Here is a 15,357-nt window from a genome sequence, read left to right as displayed (position 1 = left end):
AGTTACCAGCCCTTTCAAGCTTAACATCCTTATCATTTATCGCCCTCCAGGTCCCTCGGAGAGTTCATCAATGAGCTTGATGCCTTGATAAGCTCCTTTCCTGAGGACGGCTCACCTCTCACAGTTCTGGGCGACTTTAACCTCCCCACGTCTACCTTTGACTCATTCCTCTCTGCCTCCTTCTTTCCACTCCTCTCCTCTTTTGACCTCACCCTCTCACCTTCCCCCCCTACTCACAAGGCAGGCAATACGCTCGACCTCATCTTTACTAGATGCTGTTCTTCCACTAACCTCATTGCAACTCCCCTCCAAGTCTCCGACCACTACCTTGTATCCTTTTCCCTCTCGCTCTCATCCAACACTTCCCACACTGCCCCTACTCGGATGGTATCGCGCCGTCCCAACCTTCGCGCTCTCTCCCCCGCTACTCTCTCCTCTTCCATCCTATCATCTCTTCCCTCTGCTCAAACCTATCTCCTGATTCTGCCTCCTCAACCCTCCTCTCCTCCCTTTCTGCATCCTTTGACTCTCTATGTCCCCTATCCTCCAGGCCGGCTCGGTCCTCCCCTCCCGCTCCGTGGCTCGACGACTCATTGCGAGCTCACAGAACAGGGCTCCGGGCAGCCGAGCGGAAATGGAGGAAAACTCGCCTCCCTGCGGACCTGAAATCCTTACACTCCCTCCTCTCTACATTTTCCTCCTCTGTCTCTGCTGCTAAAGCCACTTTCTACCACTCTAAATTCCAAGCATCTGCCTCTAACCCTAGGAAGCTCTTTGCCACCTTCTCCTCCCTCCTGAATCCTCCTCCCCCTCCCCCCCGCAGATGACTTCGTCAACCATTTTGAAAAGAAGGTCGACGACATCCGATCCTCGTTTGCTAAGTCAAACGACACCGCTGGTTCTGCTCACACTGCCCTACCCTGTGCTCTGACCTCTTTCTCCCCTCTCTCTCCAGATGAAATCTCGCGTCTTGTGACGGCCGGCCGCCCAACAACCTGCCCGCTTGACCCTATCCCCTCCGCTCTTCTCCAGACCATTTCCGGAGAGCTTCTCCCTTACCTCACCTCGCTCATCAACTCATCCCTGACCGCTGGCTACGTCCCTTCCGTCTTCAAGAGAGCGAGAGTTGCACCCCTTCTGAAAAAACCTACACTCGATCCCTCCGATGTCAACAACTACAGACCAGTATCCCTTCTTTCTTTTCTCTCCAAAACTCTTGAACGTGCCGTCCTTGGCCAGCTCTCCCCCCATCTCTCTCAGAATGACCTTCTTGATCCAAATCAGTCAGGTTTCAAGACTAGTCATTCAACTGAGACTGCTCTTCTCTGTATCACGGAGGCGCTCCGCACTGCTAAAGCTAACTCTCTCTCCTCTGCTCGCATCCTTCTAGACCTATCGGCTGCCTTCGATACTGTGAACCATCAGATCCTCCTCTCCAACCTCTCCAAGTTGGGCATCTCCGGCGCGGCCCACGCTTGGATTGCGTCCTACCTGACAGGTCGCTCCTACCAGGTGGCGTGGCGAGAATCTGTCTCCTCACCACGCGCTCTCACCACTGGTGTCCCCCAGGGCTCTGTTCTAGGCCCTCTCCTATTCTCGCTATACACCAAGTCACTTGGCTCTGTCATAACCTCACATGGTCTCTCCTATCATTGCTATGCAGACAACACAATTAATCTTCTCCTTTCCCCCTTCTGATGACCAGGTGGTGAATCGCATCTCTGCATGTCTGGCAGACATATCAGTGTGGATGACGGATCACCACCTCAAGCTGAACCTCGGCAAGACGGAGCTGCTCTTCCTCCCGGGGAAGGACTGCCCGTTCCATGATCTCGCCATCACGGTTGACAACTCCATTGTGTCCTCCTCCCAGAGCGCTAAGAACCTTGGCGTGATCCTGGACAACACCCTGTCGTTCTCAACTAACATCAAGGCGGTGGCCCGTTCCTGTAGGTTCATGCTCTACAACATCCGCAGAGTACGACCCTGCCTCACACAGGAAGCGGCGCAGGTCCTAATCCAGGCACTTGTCATCTCCCGTCTGGATTACTGCAACTCGCTGTTGGCTGGGCTCCCTGCCTGTGCCATTAAACCCCTACAACTCATCCAGAACGCCGCAGCCCGTCTGGTGTTCAACCTTCCCAAGTTCTCCCACGTCACCCCGCTCCTCCGCTCTCTCCACTGGCTTCCAGTTGAAGCTCGCATCCGCTACAAGACCATGGTGCTTGCCTACGGAGCTGTGAGGGGAACGGCACCTCAGTACCTCCAGGCTCTGATCAGGCCCTACACCCAAACAAGGGCACTGCGTTCATCCACCTCTGGCCTGCTCGCCTCCCTACCACTGAGGAAGTACAGTTCCCGCTCAGCCCAGTCAAAACTGTTCGCTGCTCTGGCCCCCCAATGGTGGAACAAACTCCCTCACGACGCCAGGACAGCGGAGTCAATCACCACCTTCCGGAGACACCTGAAACCCCACCTCTTTAAGGAATACCTAGGATAGGATAAAGTAATCCTTCTCACCTCCCCTCCCTAAAAGATTTAGATGCACTATTGTAAAGTGGCTGTTCCACTGGACGTCATAAGGTGAATGCACCAATTTGTAAGTCGCTCTGGATAAGAGCGTCTGCTAAATGACTTAAATGTAATGTAATGAATAAGTCAAGAGATGTGAATACTTCCTGAAGGCACTGTACAGTATGTACATATGTAGGGTTAAAGTGACCAAGCAACAGGATTGATAAGGCAGCATCAGGTAGACATTTGATTAGCTATTTAGCAGTCTTATGGCTTGGGAGTATTAGCTGTTCAGTGCTCGGTTCGTTCCAGACTTGGTGCACTGGTACTGCTTGCCGTGCGGTAGCAGAGAGCACAGTCTATGCCTTGGGTGGCCTTCCTCTGACACCGCCTGGTATAGAGGTCCCGGGATGGCAGGGAGCACTGCCCCAGTGATGTTGTGAGCCGTAGTTACCACCCTCTATAGCGCCTTGCGGTCGGGTGCCTTGCAGTATCAGTACCAGGTGGAGATGTAGGCAAGCAAGATGATCTCAGCGGTGCAGTTGTGGAACTTTGAGGATCTGAGGGGCCATGCCAAATCTTTTCAGCCTCCTGAGAAGGAAGAGGAGCTGTCGTGCTCACTTCACAACTGTGTGGACCATGTTAATTGCTTAGTGATGTGGACACCGAGGAACTTCAAGCTCTTGACCCACAGCGCCATTGATGGGGGTGTGCTCACCCTTACATTTCCTGTAGTCCACGATCAGCTCCTTTGTCTTGCTGACGTAGGAAGGAAGATAGTCTGTCGGCTTTGAAGAGCCTGGGGTACTATCCTAATTGCTCAAAGACTGGTCTGTCATTGCTCAATGTAAACCATGATTAGTCTCCACCCTACTGTGATATGTGGAAGTGAAAGTCGATAAACATTCTCCTGAGTGACAGCCCAACGGCTAAGCTGGCAGACAGACTGGTACAGGACCCCATGGGCCCTCGACCACGGGGCATGGGCACAGAACACAGACGTAACCTTCTGCTATCACAGTGACACATTCCGGTCCACACATTTGCACGCATACACCCCCCTTCATTCAGTCAGGCACTATCAATACAGACACCCACTTCAGTAGGCAGCCAGCACCATCAGACACCCCACATACACCCAGTCACACAACCTACCAGTCTCCCACAGATATGAATAGTCCAAAACGGGCTTTAAAATGACATGATGGAACATTGTAGGATCATAAGGAAACAAAAAGGTGCTTTGTGAGTTCTCTGTTTTTACCTGACACCAGACGTTACTTGGGCGACAGGAGGGACAGGCAGCGTCAGTCAGTGGAATAGACAGACTAAGGCGGAGAGATAGCGAGAGAAACCTCCTACTGTTGGACCATTGAGTCTAGTTAGACTTAATGACACAGGCCAGAAGGAAAAAGACTGAGTAGGATGAAGATCCCCCTCATGTCTTCAGTCAGTCAGTTGTATGCCTACTCTGCAATCTGTCTTGTCAGTCTCATAAGGCTGCCCCGTCCCAGCCAATAGATGGGTTGGTTGTTCAGCAACAAAAACCAAACACGCGCAAAACTAGGATGGCAAGATAGACAGGGTTGGCTTAGATTGTTGACAACATGTAAACTTTTTTTCGTCAAATTTGCACAATGAGCACTTGTCTCAAATACAGTCACAGTTGGTATCAAGAACTAGATGAAACTACTGTTTGTTGCTATCTGGCCATCCAGAATCACAACAACTCATGGACTACTGCCCCGTTGAAAAGCGTGCATCATTTGTGATGTCGGCTAAAGCCATCATAGACGAGCCAGCCTCCAGCTTAATTTAAAATTGGGGCGGCAGGGTAGCCTAGTGGTTAGAGCATTGGACTAGTAACCGAAAGGTTGCAAGTTAAAATCCCCGAGCTGACAAGGTACAAAATCTGTCGTTCTGCCCCTGAACAGGCAGTTAACCCACTGTTCCTAGGCCGTCATTGAAAATAAGAATTTGTTCTTAACTGACCTGCCTAGTAAAATAAAGGTAAAATAAACTACAAAATACCAATACAGACACGTGGACCAGGAGGACAAGTAAAGTACTTGAGAAAGTCCCTCCGACAAGGGACAAAACCCAGAAACCTGAGACAGACCAGGGCGCAGACATCGGAGTCTGACGCACGTCTTGTAGCGCATACACACATGGGTATTGTGCAAAAATGTGATCGGAAAAAGGCCAATTCAAGCAAACAAGTCAGTTTAAATGATGAGACACTGATGCAGGATAGAGATTCCGGTGAAACTTTAATTTACTAACACTTGATCAAATCTCTGACTGTGACCAATATGTCTGCTCTGACTATACTGTACACTATATAGCAGCCACCTTCTGCATGAGATCAGCACTGGCCAGCAAAACAAAGCTTTTAGCTGTAATATTCCTGTGTCAAACAAACACTTATAATTACAGAAAGAAAGAATGGCAGCTGTCAAACCGTCCTGCGGGCAGCAGCAGAGTAACTGTGGATTAGCCTTCTGCCAGATGCTCACTGTTGTGTTAACAAACTATCATGACATTCAGTTTGACGCACGCGTTAATGGGAGCAGAAACAAACAGGAGAATATTAAAGCCCTTTCTGATTGTCTCTCAAAGATATGGGAACTTGGGATCACTTCTGTAAACAACCAACATCTCAATCACTTTGATAAAAATCTAACTTTTGATTCTTCATGTCTGAGACCAAAGCTCAGCTTCACACCAAAGCAACTCATTCCTTGTCCAGGGAGTGGAACACTAGCTGCACGTCTTAATTTTTTATATACAGTGAACACTTTAGCAGGTGGGCTATTTAACATGGTGCGGCCTAAAGGACATTTTCCATCTTTACACAAACCCTTTACTCATCTCACACAGTTTGTCTACTCTATTGTCACTGTAAACGAGAGTCAGCAGGTAGCCTAGCAGTGTTGGGCCAGTAACCGAAAGGTTGCTAGTTCGAATCCCAGAGCCGATAAGGTGAACAATCTGTTGATGTGCCCATGAGCAAGCCCACTTGCTCCAGGGTCACCTTTGATAATGGCTGACCTTGGCTGTGACCCCACTCTCTAATGGTGTCTCAGGGGGACTTGGGATGAGCAAGAAATACATTTCACACATGTAAAATATACATGAGTAAAATGTGTCAAACCAGACAAACAAGAACATACCAAATTATTTTTATCAGGGAATGTTTCACGTAGAAGCAAATTGCATAAGAAATATCTTGCTGCGTTTTGTAAAGGCAGATCTAAAATCATTCTTATTGTAATTTCTGCTCAGACTAATACTGTGTTTCAGTTTCACTCCTCCACGGATGAGAATTCAGGAATGGGCATTCTATCAGCAGATCGGTCAGAACGCTGTGTGTTGCTACTTTTCTCCACTATTCTTCTCAGTGCAGTCTACTTTTCTCTGGTAAATGGAAAGACTAAGTTAGGAAATGTAGCTGGCTACATTCTTTCTATGATAAACAGAAATGATGGCCATGCATCATTCTTGGAAAAAACACCATGCTTTTTTATTGTAGGCACATTTACTTGTGTGGCAGCTGGCCAAGTAACGTTCACATCTGCGGTCATCTGATTAAGTGATTTTTTTAACCTTTATTTAAACTTGGCAAGTCGGTTGAGAACAAATTCGTATTTAGAATGACGGCTTACCCCAGCCAAACCCTAACCCAGGCGACACTGGGCCAATTGTGTGCTGCTGGGACTCCCAATAAAAGCCTGTTATGATACAGCCTGGAATCAAACCAGGGTCTGTAGTGATGCCTCTTGCAGTGAGATACAGTGGCTTACACCGCTGCGCCACTTGGGAGTACTAATGAATGAAGATTTTCTCTGACGAATGTGTTGCACAAATGTATTTTCTGTCAAGTAAAAGTATAGTTGCACACCCCTGATAACTCTATTGAAGCAAAAACAAAACACTTGAATTTCAATATAAAATGCTTAAAGATTTCTGAACTCTAACATTACCACTCCCTCCTCCACACAAATAAATGTACAAAAACTAAGTTAGTAGAACTGTGCAGATGAAAACTTTGGTAACAATATTACGGTAAAATATCACTCAGGTTTTTATGCGACCACGTAATTCAAACACTTAAAAGAAAATATCTTCTCCAAATTCAGATTCAAAGATGTCTGCAGAAAAAAAGGGATGTCAACAATGACATGGCAGCTTGAGTTTGAAAATATCCCTTTTGGTTATTTAACTACAAATCAAATTGTATTTGTCCCCTGCTTCAAAAACAACATGTTTAAACTAAACGTGAAATGTTTACAGCAACATACCACCCTGCATACCACTGCTGGCTTGCTTCTGAAGCTAAGCAGGGTTGGTCCTGGTCAGTTCCTGGATGGGAGACCAGATGCTGCTCAAAGTGGTGTTGGAGGGCCAGTAGGAGGCACTCTTTCCTCTGGTCTAAAAAAATATCCCAATGCCCCAGGGCAGTGATTGGGGACACTGCCCTGTGTAGGGTGCAGTCTTTTGGATGGGACGTTAAACGGGTGTCCTGACTCTGAGGTCATTAAAGATCCCATGACACTTATCGTAAGAGTAGGGGTGTTAACCCCGGTGTCCTGGCTAAATTCCCAATCTGGCCCTCAAACCATCATGATCACCTAATAATCCCCAGTTTACAATTGGCTCATTAATGACCCTCCTTTCCCCAGTAACTATTCCCCAGGTCGTTGCTGCAAATGATAATGTGTTCTCAGTCAACTTACCTGGTAAAATAAGAATTTATTTTATTTATCCGTTAAGCGAAGTGGATTTACACCTGGTAATGGAATTACATCATAGGTTCCTGATCTGTACTACACAGAAATGCATAATTATGGATAGAAAATGTCATATTTCACAAGTTTGGACAGCAGAGCACAATAGCATACAGTACAGTACTCTGCTGTCCAAACTTGTGAAACATATGTCTATGACAGGTTCAGATTTCATCCAGTCTGGACATGAACATCACGGCCAGAGCGAACTACTTTTCAACATCAGTCAGTGCGCAGTGTGTGATGCTGGTTAAAGCAAATGGAAAGGGGGCTCATGGATAAGAGTCAGTAAGAGGTGACATTAACTGGAGCGTGAGAGAAGAAGGGGTTGTCCAGACTGTTTTAAAACTACTCGTTTGACCACCAGACAACAGAAAGAAAACCGTTATCTGCTGAAGATAACAGTATGCCAGTGGAGGGGAGGACAGTTATAAGTGACCCAACTGTGGTTTGTGACTATTATGATTTCCCAATGTAGCCAATTCAGTTGCAGTAATTCCATTACAGATTTTTTAGTTACCAGTAATGGAATTATGAGTTTTAATCACTTAATTCATATAAGTAAAATCACTAACTAAATTGGTAGGTCTACAATTTCTTGTTAATTCTGAACTTGCATTATCCTCCTCTTCAACTTCTAAACTAAAATATACTAAACTAAATAGTTTTAAAAGTGTTGATAATGGTAGGCCTTTACGTTAACATTATGTTTCGATACATTTCTGGTCAATCTTTTCTGAAAAACCCTTTGCATCCGTTTATCCAGAAATCAAGTCTTTACTAATGATATATTTTTTATAAATCCAAGATAAAAATGTAAATATTTTTTTTTTTTAATCTATATCTTCATTTCCCAATAATATAGATTTAGCCGTCATTTGACAACCAATTTGATATGCTACTATGAAATTCATACGTTGGTGCACATGGGTCCTTTTCGATGAAAATGCGAGTAGATGAAGGCATGATTTTACTGGGTAAACTGAATTTGGCCTGCATGGCCTGTGTAGGCTTGACTGAAATGTGTTGCTATGTAGTCTTTCTGGCTTTGCCCAGCCAGAGTGACTATTGGCTAGCAATATATAAAATATAATTAATATAATGAAACATGGCTCATATAGCGAATGATGTGGGACATAAGATGTCCTTGACTGTGCATTACAAATAACATATTAATTAGCCAACGAACACTATCACCCTTTGGCATCAATTATATTGACCCACTGTCATTCTTTTTAACTGGTATATTGCTGTAGCGCTAGCTAGCGAGAGAAACACTGATGCCGACATATACTACAAGAGGCAGACATCACGATGTTGATGCCAACCCGCAATTAAATATTAATCAATTCGTATTGAAACGGCTGTCTGACTAGGTTGATGATTCTTACACGTGTATAAATAAACTAAATGCCTTTGCATCTCCCTAAACAAAGTGTTGTGGCTTTTCAGACTGTCCTCCCACAGCAGTAACCTAACGTAGCAGGAGTGAACAAAAAATAAAACGATAACTTGTTATGCTTAAATCCAAGGGTGTGAATAAAACCCCAATGAACGCCCCACCCAATACCCTCCCCGGATCTGGGCGGGTTCTGAGTCGCGAGCAAAGCTACGAGGCCGTTTCAGTGGTCATTAGCTAAGCGCTAACAGCACGCCGGGAACACGCGCAAATCACCGTTATTAACAAGCTAACTGGCTAACCTACAAAGCACAAATTGCAACGAGATTAGATGGCGGTTGCTAACTAGTTAGGTCACAGGCTAGCTAGCTAACTTAGCAAAAAACGTTGACTACTGTGTGACAAGACAAACGAGAACATTGTATAAGACAATGAGGGCGAGAACTAGCTAGTTAGTTACTGCGACAGATAATACTATTCAACTCAACTCTTTACTTTAACCTTCAAAATAGAAAGCTTACGTTAGTCCAGTTGCTAATGTTAGCTAATCTTCCGCGCAAATTGATGTAGATTCAGGGAAGCTGCTACACCTATAATAGCTTACGAAAACAGACATAGAACACTCACCACACTGAGATGGGTGCCAGGTCCCTCTTTTCGGGTGAAACACTCGTTTCGTTGTGGCAGCAGATTTCAGAAGCACCTAAAGGCAGTGTGCTTTGCAACAGCTGTGATCTGTTTTGAATGAGGGTTGAGCAGGCACGGCAAATGGGAGGGGTTTAGCTAGTTCTCCCGCCCTCGCCTTTTCTGGTGCCACAAGCTTTTTTAAAGTCAGCTTTTCACACCTGTATTGTATAGCGTTTGTTCATTTTTTTTTTCAAAATTCTTTAAGCTCTGTCAAATTGGTTGTTGCTAATTGCTAGACAACCATTTCCAGGTCTTGCCATACATTTTCAAGTAGATTTAAGTCAAAACTGAAACTCTCCCACTCAGGAACATTCACTGTCTTCTTGGTAAGCAGCTAAAGTGTAGATTTGGCCTTAAGTTTTAGGTTATTGTCCTGCTGAAAAGTAAATCAATATCCCAGTGTCTGGTGGAAGGCAAACTGAACCAGGTTTTCTTCTAGAATTTAGCCTGTGCTGAGCTCCATTCTGTTAATTTCTTTATCCCCAAAAAAACCCCAGTCCTTAACAATTACAAGCATACCCATAACATGATACAGCTACCACTATGCTTGAAAAAATGAAGTGGTACTCAGCTGTGTTATATTGAATTTGCCCCAAACAGAACACTTTGTATTCAGGACATAAAGTTAATTTATCACATTTGTACTTTTCATGCAGTCAATTAGGTTATGATTGTGGAGTAACTATAATGTTGTTGATCTATCGTCGGTTTTCTCCTATCACAGCCACTAAACTCTGTAACTGTTTTAAAGTTACCATTGACCTCATGGTGAAATCCCTGACCGGTTTCCTTCCTTTACAGCAGTGGTTCCCAAACTTTTTATAGTCCCGTACCCCTTCAAGCATTCAACCTCCAGCTGCGTACCGTACCCCCTTCAGCACCAGGGTCAACGCACTCTCAAATGTTGTTTTTAGCCATCATTGTAAGCCTGCCACACACACTATATGATGTGTTTATGAAACCTAAAACTGAGTGTGAGTTTGTCACAACCCGGCTCGTGGGAAGTGACAAAAAGCTGTTATTAGGACCAGGGCACAAATAATAATATAATAATCAATAATTGTACTCTTTATTTAACCATCTTACATTTAAAACCTTGTTTGTTCATCAACAATTGTGAATAACTCACCACACGTTAATGAGAAGGTTGTGCTTGAAAGGATGCTCATAACTGCAATGTTGGGTTGTATTGGAGAGAGTCTCCGTCTTAAATCATTTTCCACACACAGTTTGCCTGTATATAGTTTTCTTACTAGTGAGGGCCACTCTCACATAGGTACGTGGTTGCAAATGGCATCCGTGTCTTAACAGTGCGATTTGCCAAGGCAGGATACCCTGAACGCAGCCCAATCCAGAAATCTGGCAGTAGCTTCTGATTAAATTCAATTTCCACAGAACCGCTTGTTGCAATTTTAATGAGGATCTCTTGTTCAGATATCAGTAAGTGAACTGGAGGCAGGGCATGAAGGGATAACGAATCCGGTTGTTTGTGTCATCCATTTCAGAAAAGTTCCTGCGTAATAGCGCACCCAACTCACTCAGGTGCTTCGTTATATCACATTTGACGTTGTCAATAAGCTTGAGTTCATTTGCCCCCCAAAAATCATACAATGATGGAAAGACCTGTGTGTTGTCCTTGTTAATGCAGACAGAGAAGAGCTCCAACTTCTTAATAATAGCCAGAATGTTGTCCCGCACATTATATATAGTTGCAGAGAGTCCCTGTAATCCTAGATTCAGATCATTCTGACGAGAAAAAATTAAATGAAATGACAAGTGAAAATTATGGTCAGTAAAGAAAACTTTAAACTCGTCTCTCAATTAAAAAGTGTGTCAATAGTTTGCCCCTAGATAACCAGCGCACTTCTGTATGTTACAAAATGTTACATGGTCGCTGCCCATATCATTGCAAAGTGCAGAAAATACACGAGAGTTCAGGGGCCTTGCTTTAACCATTGTCACTGTAGCATCCAAAACATATTTCAAGCTGTCAGGCATTGCCTTGGCAGCAAGGGCCACACTGTGGATGCTGCAGTGTAACCAAGTGGCGGCGGGAGAAACGTGTTACCACTCCACTATGTCTCCCTGTCATGGCTTTTGCGCCATCAGTACAGATACCAACACATCTTGACCACCAAAGTCCATTTGATGTCACAAAGCTGCCCAGTAAAAAATATCCTCTCCTGTTGTCCTGGTTCCCAGTGGTTTGCAGAAGAGGATGTATTCTTTATTTGACCCCCATAAACATATACCAGGAGCTGTACCAGGCCCGCCACGTCTGTTGACTCATCCAGTTGTAGTGCATAGAATTCACTGACTTGTATGGGAAGCAGTAATTGTTTCAAAACATCTCCTGCCATGTCACTGATGCGTGGTAAAACAGTGTTGTTTGATGAAGACATTGTCTGTATAGTTTTTTTGGCCTTTTCCCCCAGCATTGTCCCAGCCATATCCAGGGCAGCAGGAAGAATTAAGTCCTCCACAATAGTGTGGGGCTTGCCTGTCCTAGCCACTCGGTAGCTCACCATATAAGAAGCTTCTTGCCCCTTATTAATGGTATCTGTTGCTTTGATACATGTCTTACTACTCGAAAGTCGTGTTAATTCTCACTCAAAAAACTCCTGTGGCTTATTTTTCAAATTGGCATTTTTTTGCTTCTAAAATGTCTGTGCAAGAGTGAAGATTTCATCTAGTTGTGAGATAGTACTTTTGCACATATAACACACTGTGGCTGAGGAAAAGTACTACTCCCAATATCAGTGAACCCCAAATCAATGCAGTTCTCATCATATTTGCACCTCTTCGATGGTCCAACATCTCTGTCTGTTGTTCAGTGCTTTCCCGGGTAAGAGAGCAGTCGCTCTTCGGCTGCATGAGATTCACAACTGTCAGTGTTCATGCTAGCTGGGCTAACAACAAATTAAAAATTAATGATGGTAAACTGCTGACCCACTGGGAATGTGATGAAAGAAATAAAAGTTGAAATAAATCATTCTCTCTACTATTATTCTGACATTTCACATTCCTAAACTAAAGTGGTGATCCTAACTGACCTAAGACAGGGAATGTTTACTGGAATTAAATGTCAGGAATTGTGAAAAACTGAGTTTAAATGTATTTGGCTATGGTGTATAAACGTCCGACTTCAACTGTAAGTATTCAGACCCTTTGCTATGAGACTCGAAATTGAGCTCAGGTGCCTCCTGTTTCCATTGAAATGTTTCTACAACTTGATTGGAGTCCACCTGTGGTAAGTTCAATTGATTGGACATGGAAAGGCAAACACCTGTCTACATAAGGTCCCACAGTTGACAGTGGATGTCAGAGCAAAAACCAAGCAAGCCATGAGGTCGAAGGAATTGTCCGTAGAGCTCCGAGATAGGATTGTGTAGCACAATTCTTAAATAGAAGAAGTTTGGAACAACCAAGACTCTTCCAAGAGGTTTCCACCTGACCAAACTGAGCAATCGGGGGAGAAAGGCCTTGGTCAGGTAGGTGACCAAGAAACCAATGTTCACTCTGACAGAGCTCCAGAGTTACTCTGTGGAGATGGGAAAACCTTCCCGAAGGACAACAATCTCTGAAGCAATCCACGAATCAGGCCTTTATAGTAGAGTGGCCAGACGGAAGACACTCCTCAGTAAAAGGCACATGACAGCCCGCTTGGAGTTTGCCAAAAAGTGCCTAAAGAACCATAAGACCCCAGATTATCTAGTCTGATGAAACAAAGATTGAACTCTTTAACCTGAATGCCGAGCGCCATGTCTGTTAGAAACCTGGCACCATCCCTACGGTGAATCATGGTGGTGGCAGCATCATGCTTTGTGGACGTTTTTCAGGGCAGGAACTAGGAGACTAGTCAGGAAAGATTAATGGAGCAAAGTACAGAGATCCTCGATGAAAACCTACTCCAGAGCGCTCAGGACTTCAGACGGGGGCAAAGGTTCACGTTCCAACAGGACAACGACCCTAAGCACACAGCCAAGACAACGCAGGAGTGGCTTCAGGTCGTCTCTGAATGTCCTTGAGTGGCCCAGCCAGAGGCTGGAGTTGAACCCAATCGAACAACTCTGGAGAGACCTGAATATTGCTGTGCAGCAACGCTCCCCATCCCACCTGAAAGAGCTTGAGGGGATCTGCAGAGAAGAATATGAGAAACTCCCCAAATACAGGTGTGCCAAGCTTGTAGCGTCAGTAATCGAGTAATCGCTGCCAAAGGTGCTTCAACATAGTACTGAGTAAAGGATCTGAATACTTATGTAAATGTGATATTTCAGTTTTTTATTTTTAATAAAATTACAAAAATGTCTAAACCTGTTTTTGCTTTGTCATTATGGGGGGGGGCTATGAAAACTATTTTAGAATAAGGCTGTAACGTAATGAAATGTGGACCAAGTTAAGAGGTCTGAATACTTTCCGAATGCACTGTATATATGGAGACTGTTTAGTGCCAAAAATATGGGGTTAAGTACATGTAAAAAAAAAATGTAAAACATTTTCCTGATCATATAACTCTCATAAAAAGGACAGACACTTTTTATGGAAAGACTGTTGTTCCATGTAGTGAATCTGTTAATTAAGCCCCTCCCCTGGCTTAGACAGGACTTAGACTCTTATGGGTTAAACACTATTACTGCCCACAGAGTCCCTACAACTTATGATTCGTTAAACACATTTTTACTCCTGAACTTATTTAGGCTTGCCATAAAAAGGGTTGAATTCTTATTGACTTAAGACAAACTTTTTCATGTTTTATTAATTTATAACCCCAAAAAAATCTAATATAACATAATTCCCCTATGACATTATGGGGTATTGTGGGTGTAAGCCAGTGACACAACTATTTAATACATTTTTAAATTCAGGCTGTAACACAACGTGTGGAAAACATTAAGGGGTGTGAATACTTTCTGGAGGCACTGTACTTTGTACCACTGCATCAACTCGATACTGGTACCCTGAGTATATAGCAACGTTATCATTACTCATTGTGTATTTATTCTGTGTGTTATTTTTCTATTTATTCCTCAAATTATTATTTTAGATCTTTTGACTTTCTATTTTTTTTCTCTCTGCATTTTTGGGAATGGTACAAAAGTAAGCACTTGACTGTTAGTCTACACCGGTTGTTTACAAAGCATGTGACAAATAGAATTTGATTTGCCATCAAATAAATGTTTAGAATTACAGGAAATTAGCTTGAAAACTGCAAAATTTCTCTCAGTCTCATGGCAAAATGTGTACAATAGCAGTAAATTAGCTCAGAGATTCTTGAAAGTCGGAACAATCCTTGTCCGGCAGGAAAACTTTATTTGTATAGTTATTTTGTTGCATTATTTGACCGTAAAATGTACATTTATGGTCATTTTAAAAGGGAAAAGATTAGTTTATTCAATTTTCAAAATACAATATTATTAATTTCCATGTCAGCTCCATACCTGGAAATGCTCTTGACCGGGGCAACAGATCCCAAGTGTTCAAAAAAAGAAGTTAATTCCAATAATGGATATTAACTGAAAAAATATCTCCTGTAGTTTCTTGCAATAGCTCCCTGTGACTTTATAGAATATTTCTCTCAAAACTCTGATTCCTAAAAGACTGTCAACTCTGTCAAATTTGTCTAAAATCCTAAATTAATCAGGAATGAGCAGGGTCAGCTATACCATAAGGACCCCGTATTCATATCAATACATGTCATGCCACTCATGGTCTGTAAAGTGTTCTATTTTTGAAAGATTTAAAAACTAACAATACTGGAATCACCATGGGCACAACCATAAACTGTCAACTCCATATGGCTAATAAAGATACAATATGAATTTTGGTTAAAATGTTACACTTAATTAGGTTTTCCTAAAGCAACCGAAGAAAACATTTCTGTGTATACCACTTCAACTCTTAATTGTTTTTAATAATCTGCCCAGGGACTGCGGTTGAAAACTAGCCAGCTAGCTAAAACCGGCACTTTTA

The 15,357-nt window shown here is 43.5% G+C and overlaps 1 protein-coding gene across 5 annotated transcripts in view; it reads right to left on the bottom strand.

The window, feature by feature from the left end:
* The window catches only part of ralgps2 (Ral GEF with PH domain and SH3 binding motif 2), a 145,295-nt gene extending 135,808 nt beyond the window's left edge, over positions 1 to 9,487 (bottom strand). For all 5 annotated transcript variants that reach the window (XR_008061771.1, XM_052458730.1, XM_052458727.1 and 2 more), the window contains exon 1: positions 9,328 to 9,487. The gene's annotated coding sequence lies outside the window, so the exon portion shown is untranslated. The remainder of the gene's footprint in view (positions 1 to 9,327) is intronic.
* Between the last annotated feature and the right edge of the window lie 5,870 nt (positions 9,488 to 15,357).

This window comes from Oncorhynchus keta, chromosome 1, assembly GCF_023373465.1.
Source record: "Oncorhynchus keta strain PuntledgeMale-10-30-2019 chromosome 1, Oket_V2, whole genome shotgun sequence".
Taxonomy (NCBI): Eukaryota; Metazoa; Chordata; class Actinopteri; order Salmoniformes; family Salmonidae; genus Oncorhynchus; species Oncorhynchus keta.
This window is presented reverse-complemented; position numbering and strand designations above follow the sequence as displayed.